Source organism: Tupaia chinensis, unplaced genomic scaffold (assembly GCF_000334495.1).
Source record: "Tupaia chinensis unplaced genomic scaffold, TupChi_1.0 Scaffold000161_1, whole genome shotgun sequence".
NCBI classification, from domain to species: Eukaryota; Metazoa; Chordata; class Mammalia; order Scandentia; family Tupaiidae; genus Tupaia; species Tupaia belangeri.
Window position 1 is genome coordinate 3,559,324 of NW_006159632.1, and position 13,855 is coordinate 3,573,178.

At 49.8% G+C, this 13,855-nt stretch overlaps 1 pseudogene; it reads right to left on the minus strand.

Annotated features, from left to right (window-relative positions):
- Window positions 1-11,762: 11,762 nt before the first annotated feature.
- On the minus strand, window positions 11,763-13,320 carry LOC102480790 (elongation factor 1-gamma pseudogene; annotated as a pseudogene).
- Window positions 13,321-13,855: the final 535 nt, after the last annotated feature.

The following is a 13,855-nucleotide window of genomic DNA, read 5'->3' on the forward strand; positions in this document are numbered from 1 at the left end:
TGCTCTGCTCCCGTGACAGCGAGAATGCCCTCCCTCCCCAGGATGGCACTCATCTACGGGGGAGGCCTGGCCTCTGCGGCCCCACCACCTCTCAGCACCTTTACCTGGGGCCACACTTCCAGCACATGAACCTGCAGGGAGACATATCATACTTAATGATTGTGCTCCACCCCTGACACCCGAAGCGCATGTCTTTCTCACTTACAGCCCACTAGAATGGAAAGCCTGGACGTGTCCCAGCACAAACCCCGAGTGCAAGTTGGAAGTCTGTGTGAGACTCAGGCCAGCTCCTCCCAGCTGGGAGCCTAATTCCTGGACAGAATGGTGGGGCAGGTGAGGGTTAGCAGGCCCCAAGCAAGTTTGAAACCTGGCAAGGCAGATACTAGATCTTAGAGCTTGAGAATAATGTCCTCTGCCTTCGCATGTGGCTTCCTGGCCCTGGAGCAGGGTTGGCCCTAAGTCCCTGGGCAGCCCAGCCCCACGGCTTCACTGGTCCCAGCCCACAGGGTCGCTGTCGCAGGTCAGAGATGCACTCCTGTGTCTCAGGGTTTTCAGGCTGGTGCTGTTGCTGCCGATGGCTCAACTCTTTGGGGATCCTGAGGGAGACAGCCCTGACCCCACGTTTCTGTTACCACCTAGAACATTACATTTGGTTGTGGGTGCTATACCCAGGAGGTTTGCATCCCAAATCTACGATTCTTGCCTTATTTTCCACCCTATCCCATTGGTAACATGGGGTGCAGGGGCAGTGGCTCTCAGCAGTGGGGTATGCACACATGGGCATTTCGGAAGGGGGGACACCGGTGGTATTTGACACAGCCTCTCCAAGATCATTACACTCCTTCCCCAAATATTACTTGCCATGCAGGAATCCTGTGTCTAAAGCAACATAAAACTAGGTCATGTACAACAAGATAGAAGGACTTCTGGTGTTCGGCCTGAAAAAGAAGACAGTGGCTCTCAGAAGACAGTGTGACATTAGCAAAGCTCTCCCAATTAGGTCATGAATGGATCCCTTCTAGAAGAAGACTAGTCAAGACTCGCATTGCCTGAAATTAACTTCATTATGATGATAGTGAAGTACATAACACAGCCAGCTGTACAGTGGCAAAACAAAATAAGATGTTTACTAATTAAAATACCCTACAATCCAGTAAAAAATAAATGAACAACATTAGTTCATAATATTCATTCATTAATGAGTAGCAGTAATGTCAGCCACCATGGTGCTCACACTGTTTTGATGGAACTGAGTCAGTCCCAGACCCCCACTGAATGTGAGCGGGCCCTGGGGCCGTGAGCTGCTTGCAGCTGGCATGCCGCCATGTGCCACGAGAGCACCTACTTCTGTCACAGCTCCCTTCTCCTTGAACTGCTGCAAAACCTTCAGCAGCATGCCATGCTGCCGTGCCATCTGGCCTTCATGTAGCCCAAGTGCATCACCCTGGGTTAAGTCTGCCCTGTTCTCTCCTCTGCTCGTGTACAGAGTGTTGTCCATGAATTCTTTTCTTGCTAATTCCCTTCTTTGAATCTGTCTGTCCTCAGTTTCTGCATTGGGATGAGCAGAGCGCAGCACTCACCCTCCAAGAGAGTCCTGTGAGATCCCAACTTGGTGGTCTCAAGCTCCTTGGGGCACAGAAAGTGGGGTCATACACATGGCTCCTAAAACAAACAAAAACAAGCTCCTCCTTTGTTCTGTGGCTGGCTCTGGAGAGGCCAGCACTCCGCTGTGGCATCCAGCTCAGACCTGGCCATACCCACCCCACCACTGCTGGAGGGAGCTGTCTACACACAGAAAGCAGTGTGACAGAGACTGATGGCTCAGTGACACCACAGGACCTGAAGGCGAGCCTTGCCTCTGGGCTTCCAACTCAAGAGAGCCCTAAACTCCCATTTAGCTCCAGCCAGGGGGGAGACAAATCCAAGCAGCCTGGTGGGCTCGTTTCCTGCCCTTTCCAGCAGCTTCCAAGAGACGCAGTATTTATATGAAGTATGCACAAGTTCAATCCCGTTAGGAATTAAATAAAAGTTAAAACGAGATGCCACATTCACTGTGTGTGTGTGTGTGTGTGTGTATAAATATATCCAATTAAGGAAAGACCTGCAAACTACCCAAAGCTCGGAAAGAAGGGGACTAAAAGTCATCTCACGCATTCTAGGCAATAGGTCTTTGTAATGTTGAGAATATTCCCCAGGGACAGTCTAGCAATACCTACTGAATGTTTTATGAATATACCTTTGGCTCAGTAATCTTACCTCTAAGATTTCATCTGAATAGAATCTGCACAAAAACTAATACTTTGAATAAAATTAGCTACTATTCATTCAGTGTGAAGCAGACAAGCTTGAGGTTTAGCAGAACTGTAGCCTTTTGAAATTAAGAAAGGCCTTTAATGGGACCAGCAGGTGGTAGGGTGGTTAAGGTGTTGGACTCCCACATGGTCTACCACAGTTTGAGTCCTGGATCTGGTGGCTTGAAACTCAGGCTGAGTGTGTGTGTGTGTCTGTGTCTGTGTGTGTGCGTGTGTGCGCACGTGCGTACCCAAGATCCTGAGAGGAGAATGGAGATGAAGGGATTGCAGCATGGCCATCCACTCGGAGGGGTGATTTCTCACTTTCTTTCTCTGTCTCTCAGGTGAACACAAGCACCCTTATAGCAAAAAAATCTCTTAAAAAAATCCTTTAACGAGAACCATCTGACCAAGTGCTGAGTCATGGGGAGGGGCTGGCTCTGTCTGAGGAATGGTCAGATGAGAACCCAGGAGTGGCATGTGAAGGGTTAGGGTAATCACTCCGGGGAAAGCCAGTGACTAATCGCAGTAAGGGGTGCTTCGCACCTGCTTGTCCCTCGTGTTTATAGATACTGGGCACATGTCACGCTTTTTGAGACGCTTAGGTGGTGCTTGCTGCCTGTCTCTCTGACCTGGTTACAGAAATAAACTCCCTGGGAACCAGCAGTTAGCGGAATGGCTATGTCGCTGGACTCCCACGTAGTCAACCGCAGTTTGCGTCCCGGACCCAGTGGCTTAAAACTCAAGCCAGGTGCGTGTGCGTGCGTGCCCAAGATCCCGAGAGGAGAATGGAGGAGAAGGGATTGTGGCGTGACCATCCCCCCTGGGGGGTGATTTCTCGCTTTCTGTCTCTATGTCTCTCTCTGTCTGTCTGGTGAGCACACGTGCCCTATAGCAAAAACCTCTCAAAAAAAAAAGAGAAAGAAATAAACTCCCTTCTCCAGCGTCCACCTCTCATCTCATTGACTGCGAGAAGCTGCCAGACTCAGTTTGCCAGTGACCAGTGCTTGCCCTGTGCCAGGTGCCATGTCAAGCTTCTGTAGGAGTCATCCCCATCCAGCCTTGTTCAGACCCCACATGGCGTTCTCTTCATAATTCCCACTGACAAGGGAACCCACACAGGCCTGGAGCTTTGGCGAGTTAGCTGAGAACGCACAGAGAGCACCCATGCTTATGTCTTTAAGCGTTTTTTCCTGAGTCCTTCCCACCCACCACGACTTCATTTTTTTTAAATGCCAGATGATGTGCGTGCTTACCAGAGAGAGAGAGCACTCCCCAACGGAGCAAGTCGCTGCAATCCTTTTCCTCCTTTTCTCTTTCCCATCAGGATTTTGGGTATGAACACACCTGTGCCCTGTATGTTTTTCAAACCACTGGGACTGGGATTCAAACTGTGGTCAACCACATGGGATCCAGCTCCCTCTGCACAGCACTCACCCACTGGAATATGGGGCCAGCCTCACTAACTTGATTTTTTTTAAATGCCAGAGGGCCTGTGCAGTCACCCAAGGCAGACAGAGAGACAGGAGTAAGATAGTGCCCTCCCCATGGGGAATGACAAGACTGTCCAGCGTGCTTCTCTGTTTTCCCCATCTCCTTCTCTGTCACTCATGCATGCACACACTCTGACTACTATGGACAAAATAAGTAAAACTTAAAAAAAAAGCAACAACAAAGAAATAGCTGAATGCCTGCTGCATAGGATGACGCAGCAAGAAGCCCTCCCAGATGCTGGGCCTTGGCCTGGGACCTCCCAGCCTCCAGAACAGTAAGCTGTACATCTTCTTCTGTATAAATTACCCAGTGTCAAGCATTGTGTTATACCAGCACACAGCAGACTAAGGCGGCACCTCAACTGCTGGCCAGTTTTTCAGCCTGAAAAACAAAATTGAGGGGGATGATATCTACCACAAAGCCTCGTCATGAAGATTAAACGAGAAAAGTATTTAAGACTTCTATCTGGCTTGTAGAAAATGCTTAGTAAAATGTAATAATCTCTCATCCCCCTTTTCTGTGTATAGACATATACTTGTATATCATATATATAAGTGTGTGTGTGTGTATATAATTGTGAAGGAAAATGTGTGTGTGTATATATATATATATATATATACACACACACACACATATGCATATGCATGTTTTGTACATATGTATTTTATAAACATAAATAGATAACCTGCATTATGAAAATAATAGAGAAGTGTTTATAACCTCCTAATCATGACATCAAAACAAGTTTCACAGGGAAAAAAATAGACATAATTATTTTTAAATTTAAAATTTTTATTAAGAATTTGAGGGGCCAGCGGTATGGTGGTTAAGGGTGCTAGACTCCCCCATGACTGACTACAGTTCGTGTCCTGGCAGCTTGCTTTCTCTCTCTCTCTCTCTGGTCAAATTAAAATAAATAATAAATAATGTTAAATAAAATAATTCTTTTTTTTTTTGGAGAGGTTTTCGCTACAGGGCGCATGCGCTCGCCAGACACACAGAGAGAGACAGAGAGACAGAAAGCGAGAAATCACCCCCCAGGGGGGATGGTCACGCCGCAATCCCTTCTCCTCCATTCTCCTCTCGGGATCTTGGGCATACACGCACACGCGCCCGGCGTGAGTTTTAAGCCACCGGGTCCTGGAAGCGAACCACGGTCGACCACGTGGGAGTCCAGCAACATAGCCATTATGCTAACTGCTGGTTCCCTAAAATAATTCGTAAAGAAAAAAGAATTGATACAGAAATGCATTCACTTTTTCCACCCAACTAATGTTTATTGAGTGTGGACTCTCTTCCAGGCTGTGGCTGAGATACTAGGGCCATGATGCGACGAAACAAACCCGAGCCCCCACCCACATGTTTAGTCATCAGTGGACACCCCAAGAATTCCCTGGCACTTACCACTACCATGTGTGCCGCTGTGCTGTGGGCACGCAGGGGGACTTACTCATCAACCCTCCAGGAGTCTCCCCCTCCCAGTGAGAAACCAAACAGGACCCAGGGAGGGGATAGTTGCATTGTGTCCAGAAAAGCTGCCTAGGGAACGACTCATGTGCAGAGGGGGTGGCAGAGAGAATGGGACAATAGGGGACACAGTGGAAGCTGACTAGAGACACCAAGCAGGGTGCAAGATGGGACAGGCCAGAGCCAACGCGAGGGCGGAAAGCTGAGTACAGGGTCAGAGCTGTGCATGTGCGTGCAGGCACTGCTGGTTTCCAGGACATAGGGCCAGCTCCAGGCCTATTTGCAAACGCCATTTCTGGCATGTTGCTTCAGGAAGGGGCCTGGGGCATACTGCTGGGATGGAGGGAGCCTTGGGTCAGGATGACATCACATGCACCTGGGCCACATGCTCGGATTTCAGAGAGATGGATGTACTCAGGGAACACGAGGGTCGCTTCTTACAGGAAGTGTGTCTTCAGAAGATGGAAAGCTTTCTGTGAGCTTTGATGAGCTTAGTTATATAGGAGTTTGATTTCCATCTCACATATAATACACAATTTTCACTACACTAATTCCAGCTTTCCTTTCAATTACTCATGTTATTCTTGCAAAGAAAATAATCAAGAAATACCTGGCGAGTGTCACCTCCCTGTCCAAATAAAACACCTCCCAGATGGTGTGACATCTGCTCCGGAGTTAGAAGCTTATTAACGACCTGACTCACTGGTTCTGTGCAGGTAATCCTGCCCCCAAATCGAACCAATCTTAAAAAGAAAAGGATTTTAATTGAACAAGGTATGCCTTTTCTAATAAGATTTGTCAAAATCGAGGTTGAATAATACGGCTAAGATTGGAAACTAAGAGAGAAATTGAGACTTTCCTTCCATACCCCAACGTTGAGCTGCATATCTTCAGTGATATTTTTTTTTAACTGTGGTGTCTTTTCCATAGCATGGGTGCCACCATGCCCCTGGGGCATCTTTTCAAGGACCACTCAGCAATGCAGGGAGTGGCTACGTTTACTGTCACTTGGGAGAGCAGTTTGGACAATGACGAGGAGATCCCTACGCCCTACTTAGCTTTGTTCCCAAGTACTTCACTAGGGCCTCTTCCCCCCCCCCCCCCACGTGCTCCTGCCTGAGGTAAACCCTGAACTTCACACTTGCTATCTGTTCAAGTTCGAGCACACTGGCCCCTCCGTCCTGCCTGGGCTGTCTTCTGCCACCTGTTCTCTGCGGGCACACAGACTGCCTGTGGTCCCAGATAGGTCTTGCTCTTGGGTTCTACGTGTTTTGCACACGCTATTTCTTTCAGCTGAAGTTCTCGCCCGCCTTCCCCCTGCTGTCCATCTCGTGAGCAAGGCGAAGAAGTCGTTAGTTTGGGTGCCAGGTGATCTGTGCCAGTCTCTGCTTTCTCACTTCCTGGGTATGGAATGTTGATCCAGTTCATCCCTGTAGGTCTCATTCTTCTTATTTAAAAACGGGCATAACGCTGACGCAGGTGGTAGTTAAGGCACTGGATTCCGACATGTCTGACCATGGTTCAAGTCACCAACTGCTGGCTTGGAGATCATGCTGGGCGCATGTATGTACATGCCCCAAATCCCAGGAAGAGAATGGAAGAGAAGGGACTGTGGCATGGCCAACCCCTTCTTCCCAACCCCCAGAAAGTGGGGGTGATTTTTCACTTTCTCTCTCTGGCAAGCACACATGTCCTATGGCAAAAAACAACTTTTTAAAAAAATCTATAACTTGAGACCAGCAGCTAGCGTAATGGCTATGTTGCTGGACTCCCATGTAGTTGACCGTGGTTCGAGTCCCGGACCCGGTGGCTTAAATTCACGCTAGGCACGTGTGCATGCGTGCCAATATCCCAAGAGGAGAATGGAGGAGGAGGGATTGTGGCGTGACCATCCCCCCTGGGGGGTGATCTCTCACTTCCTGTCTCTCTGTCTCTCTCTGTCTTTCTGACAAGTGCACACACCCTATAGCAAAAACCTCTAAAAAAATCTATAATTCATAAAATATGGAAATAACTGGAGTATACATTTTGCAGGGTTGATGAAAGACAATGCATGTGACCAGAACCGTGCACCATATGGTCCACGTACCCAACTCTGGGTAGCTGTGACTGTGGATACCGCTGCCCGTGACAGTTCTTGGTCCTCTCGGTGCGACGTTACTATTTCCTAGGGGTGAAGGACAGCAGCTTTGGGGAAAAGGGAATAAAAAAATCTTTTCAAGTTGGGTTATTGGCAGCGATTACCAATGCCACTGCCTAGTCCCTGTGGGTGGCCCAGCAAGTCCTCAAGATGTGGAGAGCATTTTGGCAGAAGGACGGCAACTGATGATGTGACTTTCTGTCTCCCGTGGCATGGCTCCGGAAGACCAAGCCAGGGTGTCGGTTCCCATGTGACTTGTGAACACCGAAGCAGCAGTGGTGGCGCTGGGGAGTGTCTGGACGGAGCCTGAAGATCCGGGTGCTCCAGCGTGCCCCCCGCCATAGTCAGCTGTCCTTGGACAAATGGTTTCAGCTCCCGGGCCCAAGTCCTGGTTTATCAGAAAAACAAGAGAACTGCATTTTGTGGTCTCTTCAGTTTCTTTCTAACTCTGGAATTCTGGTATTTGACATGGAAAACTCATCCTGGATTTGCTGTTCGTAGACTGGGGGCGTCGGGTGTGCGGAGTCAGGATGTGCCCTGCCGGGGCTGTGGCAAGGTTGGGCAGGGTCCTCTGGACTACGGCTCCGCATCTGCTGGCGAGAAGTGGAGGAGCCTCGGGCCTTCTAGTGCTGCCTTCCAGGTAGATGTCTGCAGTGCCTTCCCTGTTCTGCCTCTCATACACGATCTGTGTGTACATACGTGCACGTACGTACATGCATGTGCGCGAAGCAGTTGCATGGAGCCGAGACAGAGCATTTACCCCTGACAGAAGTCGTCAGAGTCTAGCAAAGAAAGATGGAGTGCACAGAAGATCGATATATTTGTTCTTTAATTCAGTCTCTTTTCTGTTTTAAAAATGTTTTTGCCAGAAGGTGCATGTTCTCTCTAGAGAGACACAGAGACAGAGGTGGTTGTGGAGTGGAGGAGAAGTGACAAAGCCTCACCGTGGGAAACGGCCACGTTACAGTCCCTTCTCCTCCATCCCTCTCTCCTTTTGGGACTTGGGCATGCACATGTGCTCAGAGTGTTTCTCATGCTGCTGGGTCCAGGACTGAAACCGTGCAGCTGACCACGTGGCCATGCCACAGGCTGACCAGTCTTTTCCTTTTTATCTGTATGGCAGTTCATTCTCAGAAAGGGCAATACAGATATTTAATATGTTACACAACGAGCCAGAAGAATCAAAAAACAAACAATGGGGACCAGCAGATGGCGTAATGGTTACATCACTGGACTCCCACATAGTTGCCCATGGCTTGAGTCCTGGACTAAGCGGCTTAAAACTCATGCTGGGCGCATGTGCATGCATGCCCAAAATCTCTAGAGGAGATTGGAGAAGGGATTGCAGCCTAACCATCCCCCCCGGGGGGTGATTACTCATTTTTTGTCTCTCTGGTGAGCGCACATGCCGTATAGCAAAAAATCTCTTAAAAAAAATAACACCAAACAACCTCTACAATCATTTCTAACAAGCTGTAGGTGACCTTCCTTGGTGCAGAACCTTAGGAAGCATGACCTCCTGTCAGGGGTCCCGAGGTCCCTACTCACATCTTCTCACTTCCAACAAAGAGAGAAAACGGAACATAGAAACCACTTTGGAGGCACTCAAAGGCCCTAAGTGCAAGTCCCCCTGTATGGTGTCCTTACTAACATTAAGTGTCCTCCGAGGTCTCTCTTCTACCATCGTGACAGATGCCTTTGAAAGCCCCCCCATAGCAGGGACCCTTCCGGACATCTCTTTTTGCCCCCCGCCCTCCGCGGAGTTTGCAGAAACTACACGAGAAGCTTCCACTGCATTTATCAAGCAAGAAGTAATTGAAAACAGCAGGTGCTGTACTTCCGTGGCTGGAAGAGCTCAGTTTGCCAATTGGTACATGGCGTGCCAAGGCTGGGAACCCCCATTATAGCTCCTGGGGGGTATCCAGGTTTAGTAAATCCCCCGCGTGTCTGGTAACTGGATTCCTAAATCTCAAGATTATTTTCATCCATCCATCCACTAAGAAGAGAATTGGATTCCAGTGGGCTCTGCTAAGAAAATTTGCTTTGCTTCTAAATATTTTTTGAATTGAACATTATGAGTTGGAAGTTCTTATTTAACTGTACCTTAAGTAACTGTACCTTTAAAAATATCTTTTTCCTGTCTTAGGTAGTGAGATTAAAAAACAAAACAGCAACAGAAAACATTGCAATAAGATTCAAAACCACAGCAGGGGGACAGTGTGTCTCAGAATTTCCAAGCCAGTTCTATTTCCAATCACTGTATTGTATATTTTTGGCCTCACAATTTTTATAATGTCCAAGAAATTCTTATTAGCATCTAGACTGTATACTTTAGGCATACAAATACGGTACTTAAAATCCTTGTTCAACCTCTTCTCTTGATCTGTGATTCAGGAAAATAGGGTCATCACATTGAGAAACCCATAAAGTGTCTACACATACACAGAAGCGCACCTGCACACACACACACACACCATCAGCTCTGAACAGGCCCCTAAGGTGCTGAAACAGCTCTGATAACCTACCTAAAGGTAGATCAGACGCAAGGCAAGAGCTGACTCACGTTAAAAGTTGGTTCTTAGCACAAAGGTGGAGGGCTAGGGAAATTCCACCTGGAGGAGAAGGTACTGAGAATACGGTATAAATTCCATAAAGAGATACCCCTGACGGTGAGCCCTGCGGTCCTAGATCCTCCCTCCCTGTGGCTAGAGCCGGCGCACGGCACACAGCGATGGATGCGTGCAGACGCAAACACGTGCTCTCAAGCTGGACCTTGGTGGCCACCTGGACACCAGCAGGTGGTGGCCAAGAGGTAGGGTCTGTGACTCCGGAAGAATTCGATGCACTGCTTGTCGAGGGCTGTACTCCAGTCCGATGGACCCGACGTCATGTCTGGCCAGTCTCTGGTCACAGCTCACCGTGGGGAGGATCATGGGCTCTCTGCAGGAGGACGCCAGGGTGAGTCTTAGGAAGATGATCCGGGTGAGACCAGCAACAAGTGCGATTTCAGAGCAGATGGTGTGCTTTCTCCCAGAGCGTCTCCGGCCATTGGGTGGGAGGGTGGAGAGGATTCCGGGGGGCCTCCCTCGCCTCCTGATGCTGTGATATTTTGAAGCAGAATAAATACAACTTGGACCACGTTCACTTACCTATGACACCCTGCTCAACGTGACACATACAATCGGACTGGTTTCCAGCCTGCTGCATGGCCAGCAATTCTCACCTCTTCCTGAACTCTCCCACTGAGGAGTCACAGCTCATTTATTTATTTACTTACTTACTTAGGTATTTTCCACCTTTATTCCCTCCCACCCCCGCACTTCCCTCCTGCTCCCAAACTGTTTCTGGTGTCCGCGGTTGCTGCCCCTGCTTTCGTGCCTTCTAATCTCTGTTACTGTTGTATTATGCAGCCCTTTGGTATATGTTAAGTTTGAATATATAATGTCTGTCTTTCATAGTCTGGCTTGCTTTGCTTAGCATTAAATCTTCCATATTCATCCACTTTCTATCAAATGCCAAAGGCGTCTCATTTTTTTATGGCTGAGTCGTATCCATAGTATATATGTGAAGAGATAATCCTCATAATGGGAGACTATATTTGCAAACTCTCCCTTGGGTAAGGGACTGATAACCAAAATATACAAGGAACTCAACCAGCTTACCCCCGAAAAATAATCAATCCAATTAAAAGATGGGTAAAGAAGCTGAACAGACAACTCTTTTGAACTCCAGGAGCCCTGTCTGGATTCCATCTTGCTTCATAATTAGTGTTTAGAATTAATTAAACAACTAAACAGGGCCAGGTCTAGTGCAATGATTAAGCACTGCACACTGAGAGCTGGATCCCACACGGCTGACTGTGGTCCAAACCTCAGCCCCAGTGACTTGAAGAACACCAGGTACACGTGTGCCCAGGACCCTGGTGGGACGGGGGTGGAGGAGCTGAGATCATGGTGTGTCCATGCCCATTTGGGGAGCGCTTCCTCTTATGCTGAAAGAAGAGAAGAGAAAAGAAGAAAAGAGAAAAAAGAGAAGGAAAGGAAAGACCTAACCAATTAGTAGTTTAGAACTAGTGTTGGTAACGCCTCTTTTACACGGTATGCCCTCAGTGCTCTCTGGTCTCCGCACAATTCACTTTGCCCTCAGCTCCCGGTCCTCTGTGAAATACGGTAAATAGCGTACCAGGGCTGTGACCCCAAGGAAAAGGGTTTATATCTCACAAGCAGGGTGCCCACCTGCCAGTAGGTTGTATTTCCTAGGAGAATCTGCCTTAGCTAAGAGCAAGGCTGTGTTTTCTCTCGGGCCCTGTCCGTGCAGGGCTGTGGCGTGAGCTCCAGGCTCCAGTGCGTGCATCTCTCTCTGCAGAGAGACCGGCAGGGCGAGGCAGGGCAGGGGCCTGCACACTCCACCTGAGAAAGGCGACGTGCCCACAGAGTGCCATGACCAGCCCAGCCGCACCGGAGAGGGCCCATTTGGGGCAGATACTACTGCAGGGCCCAGATGGAAATGCTCCCCAAATGGCATGGAGTGTTGAAGCACCCGGGATGAAGCTGAGCAAAACCAGTGTCCTCTGCCTTGGGGAGCGGGGTGCCCAGCCCTGGGCCTCTGCCCGGCAGGCTCCACAGCTAACTGGGATGGCCGCTCCAGCCGCCAGGGCAGAGTGCGGCTTCTCCGGAAAGGCGAGGCTGGCACAGGAAGTGCCAGGCAGGACGAGCACCCCCGGAGACGTCACTGCCACCACAGCCATGGGGATGCTGTCTGGGGGAGAGCTTCTGTTGTTGTTAGGTCCTTGACCTGGACAGCAGCCTTTTCCCCTCTTTCGGCTCTGCCTGAGGCTTCTGCTTCTCTTCCCGTGACCCGTTCTCTTCCCGTGGGGTGTCCTTTTTAGGCTGGCGCTCTGCAAACTTCTTAGCGTCAAACTGGGCCACCTCACACAGCTCCACCTTCCCCAAGATGGCTTGGAGCTGGCCTGGTTAATGCCGGTGAGGAGCTGGTGGTGGGTGTTAGAGAAGGCCTGGCAGGAAGAAGGCTCCAGGTCCCGGTTACAGAGCCACAGCAGGCTGCGACAGCCATGATGTCAGCCGAGGTCACTCGTTCGCCCACCAGGAGAGTCCTCGTCTTCACGTGAGCATCCAGCAACCCCAGAACTTGCCTCACCCTTCCTTTGCATTCTCTGTGGCCTGTTTGTTGTGGTGCGTGATGCCCAAGGTGGAAGGACCCAGGTCCTGGCTGGGCACGATGTCACCATCAGCGAAGCTCACCCACTGCACCACCTGGGTGCTGCTCTGGCGTCCTCCCCGCAGCTCCTCATTGCTCACGGGGTAGGCCTGGCGTTGCTCCTGAGCACACAGAACCCATCGGCACCCTCAAATCCTGGGACTTTGCTGGCAGGAAGCTGGCAGAGAAATTCAGGGGTGTGGCTGGTCTGGCCAAAGTGGAAGTGGGGTGGTATGGAGAGCACGCGGGCCCGAGCCCTGTGGTACTGAGCAGCCATGAGGCCCTCGAAGATCCCGGCCACCACGGTGATGCCGCAGACAAGGGGGCCGCTATTTCTTCTTAAACTCCTTTTTTTATTCCATTTTCAATTCTTGATAGCATTTATTTGGTTTCTTCTCTCCTTTCATTAATACATCTTTAAACCTTCTGAATGTTCCACTGCAGACATTGTAATGAAAAGAGAATCTTTTTCATCTTCAAAAACTAGGTTACTCCTTAGATGTACCCTGACCCTGCTCTACATCACGTGTAGCGACACCCCTCAACTGCAGGCCCCATGGGCTAGGTCTGACCAGGGACTGGGCAGAGGAGCCTCTCGAGTTTGTACCCAATGCCTTCGGGAGCCCGCCGCGACGGGGGACAGATGGGGTAAAGGCAGGTAGGGGAGCACTTTCACCTGGACTGGGCCAGTGTGGCCCATGGATCCCAAATTCCCGCCTATCGAGGGGCCCACCTGCAGTGTTTCTCCTCTGCTCCCTCGCAGTGAGGATAAGCGGTGTGGGAGTTTCTCACATTTAAACCTACTCGAGGTAGGAACTGCCTGTGTCTGTTACTTTAATTGATGAGTGTAATTGTGCCACTTATGGGGTACAGTGTGAGGTTTCCAGCCATGTCTACAACGAGCACTGATCAAATTGGGCAATTAGCATATTCATCACCTCAGACCTTATCATTTCTTTGTGGTAAGAACATTCAAAATTTTCTGTTCTACTTACATTGAAATTTACAATACGCCACTGTTAACCTGTCTCCCCGTGGCACCCTGGGACCCTAGCGCTGGCTGTCCCTCCTAGCTCACCGGCTCACCCCACCCAGCCCTGGGAGTGCTCCTGCCCTTGCTCTGAGTCCAGCGTCCCCTGGTGTCTGTCTCTGCACTGGGCTTGCTTCACTCAGTGTAACGTCCCCCGGGCTCGTCCCTGCTGCCGCGAGTGACAGGCTTCCCGTTGTCGACGGTGAAGTCGCGTTC